Source organism: Acomys russatus, chromosome 2 (assembly GCF_903995435.1).
Source record: "Acomys russatus chromosome 2, mAcoRus1.1, whole genome shotgun sequence".
Classification (NCBI taxonomy): Eukaryota; Metazoa; Chordata; class Mammalia; order Rodentia; family Muridae; genus Acomys; species Acomys russatus.
In genome coordinates, this window is record NC_067138.1 from 45,554,160 (window position 1) to 45,563,877 (window position 9,718).

A 9,718-nucleotide genomic window follows, 5' to 3' on the forward strand; every position below is an offset into this window, starting at 1 on the left:
ATGGGTACCAGGAACTGAACTCAGGCCCTTTGGAAGAGCAGCAAGTATGTTTAAGTGCTTTAAAACCTTAGATGTCCCCGTTGACCTCTGAACAAAAATGGCTAATGTTTCATTCTTCTGCCTTCAACAAGCAACCATATATTCTAAATCACAATTTTATGTTAGAGTTATAAAGCCTGTTTTGACAAAACCTTGGGTGCCATCAATACTCTTGGTTTTTCCCTCAAACTATTTGATTTATTTTTTGCTATTTTAACATGTCCATTTATTATGTTATTAGTTTAGATACTGGCTTAAGAAATAAAGAGTAAATCAGTTAAGTACTTTTTTTTTTAACTTACAATTGTGCCCCTTGCCATTGAGAATGGAAATTATTTTTAGGGTAGAACTTGGGATGCTATGACATCATAGTGCGTAGGACAGGAGACTGTGAGGAAAGCACAGAGAATAGTTTGGTTTGGAATTTGATTTTGATAAAAAGTATTTTAGTTAAATACTGTTTGTAAAAAAGGGTCTGCCAAATTACTTGTTCAAGCAATGATTTAAAAAAATATTTCCCATGATTCTTTGAGATGACTGGGCTCAGGTTATCTTGCATTTCTTGTTAGATGAAGACTGTGTCTAAGTCACACGGTAGCTGTGGATGTCCACATAGCATCTTCTCATTTATTTCTGGTACTTCCTCTGAAAGTGCTGAGGGATCTGGGAAAGGATAAGTGTGTAGCTCTCTGGCTATCTGAGTTTCTTCAAAGGAAGTGATCTCAAAGTAGTCAGATATTATGCAGCGGTTGACTTTTCTCAGAGTAAGCATTCCGACATAAGAGCATGGCTATTTTCATGAACTGACCTCGGGAGCTATGCAGTCACACTTCTGACATGCTGTACTGATCTACATGAGCTACATGTACCATTGGAGATTCAAGTCTAGGGAGATGTACAAAGTTATATATCTAGGATCACTGCTATACACAAGAGCCAAGTTTGGAAAATCTATTTCTTTTTAAAAATTTTAGATAAAACTGGGTTGTTGACCTTTGGATATAACTACCAAAATATCTAAAATTCTAGATTACAAGCAAGTATTATAAGCCCATCTTTTAGCCACACACACACACACACACACACACACACACACACACACACACACACGAACAAACAAACAAACAAAAAGAAGACCATTTAGGTCTCTGTAAAGGACACAAGCAGCTGTTTTCTTTGTGAGAGAAGTTTTGGCCCTTTGTTATAATTTATTATTTTGAAATTAGGCTAGTCAACCATCTGTGGGTGTGAGTCAACAGATACTAAAGGAGCCATCAACATCCATAGCCAAGTGATAGCTAAGATCATGCAGCTTGTAAGTGACCCATATCCCTGTCCCTGATCATCACTGCCCTCACACTCCAAGGATTAGCTCTGGCAGTACAACTTGCACATCAGCCCATGAAGAACAAATGATAATAACAACTTTACACTTTCTTAGTTATCAATGAGTTGGAATCACCTCCATGCTTCCAATAAAAATTTTTCAAAATTTGCATGACTGACCTACAAGTGCTTTATATCTGATCTAAAAGCCAAATCAAATTTGGTCAAGAGAAAAATGTGGAACCAAACATTCATTCAAAAAGGTGAGCTAGAATCTCAAAACAGACATATAACCAACACAAAAACCACACGTGAACATATCATAATGCAAAACACACTGATAATGTAAACATCTGAGACAATAGCTCTCATCTAAGCCCACTAGTAGTTCTACAGAAATGTTCTCTGATGTGACTTACCTTGATGAAGCTCAGGATACAGAATTTAAAGGAACAAACCTGCTTTCATGCCTCCAGGGCCAACTCTGCCATGATGGCCAGGTGAGGGGTGGGGCCAGTTCTACACAGCCCTCACACATCAACATGTTACCTGGTCATAGCCTTCCCAGACTAGGGACATCTACCTGGCTTTTGGTGGTAACAGACTCCTGCTGCTGTAGCATCAGCGACTCAGATGTGGTCCCTGGTGATAGCACATGCCAGGACTCCACCATGGCCCTAGGTGGCATCACTGGCTACTCACAACACACTGTTCCTCACTACCTTCAAATCTCTAATTCTGCTTCTCTTTATAGTGTGCACATCCTTCTGATTTCTCTTTCTCTTCTATTTCTCCACTACTTAGGTGTTCCTTTTAGTGGCATCTGTGGTCACTGAGTGCTGGAGTTGTCCTGGGAGTGGTCTCAGGAGTGCTATGCCCAGCCCATGGATTATAGCGCTGGACGTGAGTCATCTTGGGCATGGTCTTCCCTCACCGCCAAGGACTTTACTGGCAGTCATCTCAGTCTAGCTCCCTTTCCAGGCCCCATGGCACCAGTCTGGCCTCAGGCTCACTCCTCAGCTTGGCCCACCCAAGTGGTCTGTCTCAGACTCAATCCTGCCCAGGGGCTCCTGTTCCTAAGCAGGGTTCTCCTAGTCTCCAGCCTGCTTTCCATCCTGGGAGCACATGCAAGCCTGCCTGACACTGGACTGGTGGTTCTCTGAGTTGCTTTTTCCCCCCCCAGGGAATATTAGACTACAAGTCACACAGATGTTCATAGGTCAGACAAAGCCTTTCTCCTCTCAGCCACCTACTGATGCACATGTGACACAGCAGGCACACCTGCAAAGCCTTTAGGGGCAGACATACCCCTTTCAATAGAGGGCTTGAAATAGCTATCTATGACAATAAAACAAGAGAACGATATTAGGTGATACAGTAGGAAAAGAAGTCTCATTACACATACATGCAGATGATACCATAATATACATAAAAGAGCCTAATCTGTCACAAATTATCTAGCAATGATCAATGCTTTCAGTAAAGTGGCAGGATGAAGTTACTATAACCAGTAAATTTTCTATATGCCAATGGCCAAAATGTCGAGAAAGATTTAATTGAAAAACTGCTATTTACTATATTCTCTTTTTTTTTCCATTTTGATTTTTTTTATTAATTTATTCTTGTTACATCTCAATGTTTACCCCATCCCTTGTATCCTCCCATTCCCCCCCCCATTTTCCCATTATTCCCTTCCCCTATGACTGTTCTTGAGGGGGATTACGTCCCCCTATATATTCTCATAGGGTATCAAGTCACTTCTTGGCTACTTGCTGTCCTTCCTCTGAGTGCTACCAGGTCTCCCCCTCCAGAGGACATGGTCAAATGTGAGGCACCATAGTACATGAGAAAGTCATATCACACTCTCCACTCAACTGTGGGGAATATTCTGACCATTGGCTAGATCTGGGAAGGGGTTTAAAGTTTACCTCCTGTATTGTCCTTGGCTGGTGCCTTAGTTTGAGCGGGACCCCTGGGCCCAAATCTACCTATCATATTGTTCTACTTGTAGATTTCTAGGACCCTCTGGATCCTTTTATTTTGCTGTTCTCCCATGCGTCTCTCATTTAGAGTCCCAATAGGATGCCTTCCCCTCTGTCCCAGTTTCCTGGTAAGTGAAGGCTTTTGTGGGACATGCCCCTTGGGCTAGTATGCAGATATAAGTGAGTATATACCATTTGATTCTTTCTGCTTCTGGGTTAACTCACTCATTATGATCATTTCTAGCTCAATCCATTTATCCACAAATTTCGGGAATTCCTTGTTTTTACTAGCTGAGTAGTATTCCATAGTGTATATGTACCACAGTTTCTTTATCCACTCTTCTACTGAGGGACACTTAGGACTATATTCTCAAGAAATATAAAGGAAATATCTAGGAATAAACCTAACTACAGAGAAGGAAAACTTCTACAACAAAAGCTTTAAATCTGTGAAGATAGTGATTGAGGAAGGAAGCAGAAATATAGAAAGATCTGCCATGGTCAAGATCGGTAGAATTAAAATTGTGAAAATGACCATGTTACCCAAAATCAATTTATATATTCAGTGCAAACTCCCATGAGATTGTTGTGAGAAACAGGAAAAAAATCTTAAATTTATATGGAAGTACAAAAGACCCTGGAGGATAAAAGTATTGTTTCTTATCAAAAGGAAAAATAGTGGGAAGATAGTCATTTCATATTTCAAGTTATATTTTAGAGTCATAGCAATAAAAACACTGTAGTATTAGCACAAAGACAAACATATAGATAAATAAAACAACATAGATGATTCAAACATGACTGCATGTAAGTGTAATTGTGTGATATTTGACCAAGATGCCAAAAGTACATACTGGAGAGAGGATAGCATCCTTACCAAGTGGTGCAGGGAAAATTAGATGTCCACATGTAGAAGAATAAAATTAAAAGTGAATTTAGTAAAATTTTACATATTTTAATCTTGTAAAAAATTAACTTAAATTGAGCATTGTGAAATCTGAAACATCAAATCTCCTAGAAGAGAACTTAAATAGTATTCTGTAAAACACAGATATAGAAATAGAGTTTTTGGCTAGAACTCCATTTGCTCAGGAATTAAGGCCAGAAATGTCCAGGTGGGATTTTATAAAACCAACATTTTCTGTGCCACAATGTAACAACCAATAGAGTGACGAGAGATCCCACAGAATGGGAGAGAATGTCTGTCAGCTAAATATCAGATAGAGGAACAATATGCAAACACATAGAACTCAAAACACAAAAATCAAGAAAACTACCCAATTGAAAATGGGCTCTAGGTCTGAACAGAGCATTCTTTTTTTTTTTTTTTTTTTTAAAGCAAGAAACATCTTTAAAAATGTTCAACATCTTTATCTACCAGGAAAACAAATTAAAAATAATTTGAGATTTCATGTTATTCCAGTCAGAGTAGCAAAGATAAAGTAAACAACTGACAACAATATGTGGCTGAGGACGGAGGAAAAAGTGAATATTTATTCATTGTTGGGATTTCAAATTAGTGTAGTCACACTAGTAATCAGTATAGAGAACTATCAAAAAGCTAAATTAACCTTATGGTCCAGCCATATCACTTCTTGGCATATTCCCAATGAATTTTACTCAACAGACACTTGTTAGTTGTGTTCATTGCTTCTTTATTCACAGTACCTAGGAAATGGAAACAAAGTAAATGTTCATTAATATTTATATGGATAATAGGGCATCCATGGACAATAGAATTATATTCGGTCATTATGAACAATGAAATCATAAATTATCAGGTAAATAGATGGAACTTGAGAAGACTAAGTGGAGTAACTCTCACCTAGAATGACAGATGCTATATGTTAATTTTTTATTTGTGAATCTTAGCTCCTCATGTTTAGATCTGAGTATATAATCTGAGGTAACCACAGGAGCTAGGAAAGTAGAGAGGTATCATGGGGTGAGGGGTTTGGGGAAAGAATTCCAGAGAGTAGGGTAATAGGACACAGGTGCTACAAAGGAGGAGAAAATGCTTTATCTGGGGAGAGGAGAAGCTGAGTAATATGGAGGGAGGAAGTGGAGATAAGTAACACTAAGCATGCTTTAAAAATCCAAGGAGAAACATTATTTATGAATTTTATTATGTATGCATGATACACACAAATATGTATAAATATATAACAATAATAATTGAAATTGAGAGGGAATTGGGAAGACACAGAAGATCTGCAATGAGAAAAGCAAGGGCTGGAGATGCTGAAAACACAATTCTAATGTATAGATTTCTCAAAACAATAATAAAAGGAAAAAGAAGGACCATGTTTTTATAGTCTTCTATGAGGATGAGTTCTTTTTTTATAGTTTGAATTTTATTTACGAAATAAAACAAAACAAGATGTGGAGGATAGAGGAACATTTCTTTGACTAATGGTACATTTGTGAGTTCAATTGCTCCTCAGCATAGATGAGCTTACTTACCAAATCAGTTTCCTGGCACCTCAAATCACTCTATGTGACTTGAGCAATTGGTTGACATACCTAGAACTGGTTACCTACCTAATAGATTGTGTTCCCAATCCTCCGTCATACAGCCACCTCCTTTCTTCATAAAGTTTTCTTTTGACTTATGTACCCTCTTTCAAATTTGGACAAAAATGGTAATGCAAACAATAAATATTAAAGTAAGAATAACAATTGGGTAAAAGTGAATAAAAACTGCTACAAACCTCAGGTAAAAATGTGCCTACAGACAGGATCACTGCACACATTGAACATTTCTGGGTACCTTGATCCATATGAATTCTTATCCCAATAATGTAATTTTAAAATCAAAGATACAGCCAACCATGATAGTCACAGAAAAGTGAATAAAACAAAGATCAACTTAAGAAATGTCTCACATTTGTGGTCTTGGGGGCATTTTAGGAGAAAACTGAGGGAGGGGCAAGGATCAGAGTGTGGCAGACAAGATAAGAAAGGGAGAGTAGGAGAGGTGGATTTGGAAGAAGATAAAAAGAATAGAAAAATTGCTTTCTGCTCATAGGGTATCAAGTCTCTTCTTTGTAGCCTGCTATCCTTCCTCTGAGTGCCACCAGGTCTCCCCCTCCAGGGAACATGGTCAAATATGAGGCACCAGAGTACATGTGAAAGTCATACCCCACTCTCCACTCAACTGTGGAGAATGTTCTGCCCATTGCTAGATCTGGATAGGGGTTTAAAGTTTACCACCTGTATTGTCCTTGGCTGGCGCCTTAGTTTGAGCGGGACCCCTGGGCCCAAATCTGCCTATCATAATGTTCTACTTGTAGGTTTCTAGGACCCTCTGGATCCTTCTACTTTGCTGTTCTCCCATGCTTCTCTTATCGAGAATCCCACTAGGATGTCCTCCTGTCTGTCCCAGTTTCCTGGTAAGTGAAGACTTTCATGGGACATGCCCCTTGGGCTAGTATGCAGATATAAGTGAGTATATAGCATATACAGGGGGAGGAAGTATCCTCAGTCAGTCATAGGGGAGGGGAGTAAGGGGAAAATGGGAGGGAGGGAGGAATGGGAGGATACAAGGGATAGGATAACCATTGAGATGTAATATGAATAAATTAATAAAATAAAATAAAAAATTGTTTTCTGCAGTTTCTGCTGCTCAACAGCCTTTTTCTACATTCTTTAAAGAGTGTAAAGTCGTAGATCAAGTTCATAATAGTCCCCTTCTTTTAAATTAAATAATTAGCTTACACAGTATTAGATTGCATTATTGTATTTTCAGGATTATTTTTTGTGTCAGTTCTCCTTCCCATTTCTTTTCCTCCATACGCTTGTTACTCTATACCTTCCACCCTCCTTTATGTTCTTGTCTTGCAGGAGTCCTAGTGCCCTTTTAACACCTTATTTACCATCTTGTGTTTTCCTTTCTAGTTTCATAGTCTATATTCACACTCTTTCTCTCACACACTTATTTATATGTAAAATTCACAAACTAGGGTCTACATATGACATAGAACATGTAAATTGTGTTTTTCTAAGTCTGAGTTACCTCACTTAATATACTTTCCAGGCCCATCCATTTTCCTGTGCATTTTATGATCTCAGTTTTCTTTACATGTGAGTAGAATTCACTTGTATGTATATGTACCACATTTTCATTTTCCACTCATCTGTTGTGTACAGTTCCTTGGTATTCTCAACAATGCAGCAGTACATATGGTTGTTCAAATATCCCTGTGGCAGGGCATAGTTTTCTTTGGGTATGTTCAGGAGAGGTATTCATGGGTGATATAGTAACCCTTGTTTTAATGTTCTGAAAGACCTCCATAATGGCTATACTAGGTTACATTTCCACCTGCAGTGAATATGGTTCCTCTTTCCCTATTCTTATCATTTGTTGTTGTTGTTGTTGTTGTTTTTTTTTATCTTGGTAATGACCTTCTGACTGGTGGATGGCATCTCAAAACAATTCTGATGATGTCTAAGAATAATGAACACTTTTTAATTTTTATTTCAGCCTCGTGCGCGCGTGTGTGTGTGTGTGTGTGTGTGTGTGTGTGTGTGTGTGTGTGTGTGTCTGCATGTGTGTGTGTGCGCCATGGTGCTCACATGGCAGCCAGAAGAGTATATATAGGAATTGTTTCTTGTCTACTACCATGTGACTTCTGGGAATGCAACTCATGTTTTCAGTCTTGGCAGCAAGTGCTTTTATCCTCTTGATCATCATGCCATCCATGTTGAATCTTTTTAACAATACTTTAAAGTAGAAGATGGAGAGATAGAAGTAGACAGAAGATAGCATACCATAAGAAGGGATTGTGGGACAATATAATGGCCAGGGTGATATAGAGAGAGGGTAAAGTACAACCTGATTTATACTAGTTTGAAAACAAAACCCGTATGAAGTGTGCTTACCTTTACTCTTTTCTAGGTAATTTTTTTTTTCTGGTAGGATTTCAGTACATGTTTTTACTGGAAGAAGAAATGCCTTTTGTTATACCATTTCTGAAAATTCCCTTCGACTTATGTGTAACTAAGAAAATAAGGGTCTGTGATTCATTGTGTGCCTTTGGAGTCAGTTCCTGGATTTGCCAGTTTACAGTTCTGTGATCTCAGCAAGCTCTTTATCCTCATCCAACCTTGGTTTCTTTTTCTGTAAATACGCATGACAGTGGGAAAAGCCTCATGTGGCTGCTGGCAGTCCTGGTGGGATATATGGCAAGGTCCCAGCTTACTGCACACCCTCAGCAAATAGTCCCACTGATGTAATGACAACCCAGTAGAGTTTTCTCACTTCTGTTACAATTGCAGTTCCTCTTTCGCCAAGGTATGTTTTATGACTTTAAAATCAAATGGATTTCTTTGCCTAACACTCTGATGCTAGTGAAAAGATCCTGAGAGGTGATAGGTGACAGGTGAATATATTTGAGCATAGGCAGTATTTAGGAAAGAATACTACTTAAGCCAAACAAAATGTCATTTTTGCCTTTCAGTTAGCTCTAATTCTTGAATCCACTGCTCCTGCCTGTAGAAAGGGTTTCAATGGTCCATTGGGCAGTGGGATTAAGCTGTATTTATGTTACTTATATGCAGAAAGAAGCTTGTCTTCTTCCTTCCTTTTTTCTGTATGATGGCACATTTCTACTAATTACATCACTCCCAGGGACTCTCCAGGGTACTGTGGAGAGCAGGCAGAAGCAATGTTACAGGACATAGGCCTTTATGCTTTATTGGCCACTGTTATCTGCAGCCTGACACTAAAGTTGAACAACCAGTCCAGACCAAATGCAAAAACCCAGTGATCGCCAGTTGTATAAAGTCTGAATTTGATTAGAGCGCTACTCCCCCTCTCTGTCCCTGTGTTCATAAGAAAGGAACTGCTCTGAGCCCCTTTCAAGAGGCTGCTTGGTTTAAGCCCTGTGAAATTCTAACCAAAAGGTAATAGAAAGGAGAAACCAAGCTTATCAAATTTTCCTTGGGAGCACTGGTCTGTTTCACCAGTGGTAATTGGTGGAGTTCAGTCCTGTGCTTTGACGGGCTGCAGGAAGCTGCTGGAAAGAAACACCAGTAAATAATAGAGAGCTTCAGAGAACAACCATTTATGCACTCTTGTAGCAATTTAAATGAGACCTAAAAAGAGTATAGAAATACGCAGGTGAATCAGTGAATTGGGTTGGATTTGGAGTAAGTAATAGCTATTGGTTAACAGTGAGAAGAATTTCGATGCTTTGCGTTTGTTAATTGGATGAAGGACTTTGTATAGAATGAAAGTTGGTTTCTATTAAAGTGGTCTAATAGAGCGGAATCCAACAAGAGAGGATTGCCTTCGCTTTCAGACACAGAGAATTTAATTTAACCTATTATTAGAGCATTTTGTAAGAAACAAAGGAGAAAAAATATCTCAC

The 9,718-nt window shown here is 38.7% G+C and overlaps 1 pseudogene; it reads right to left on the minus strand.

The window, feature by feature from the left end:
- Nucleotides 1-2,550: 2,550 nt before the first annotated feature.
- Nucleotides 2,551-2,668, minus strand: LOC127207870 (uncharacterized; annotated as a pseudogene).
- Nucleotides 2,669-9,718: the final 7,050 nt, after the last annotated feature.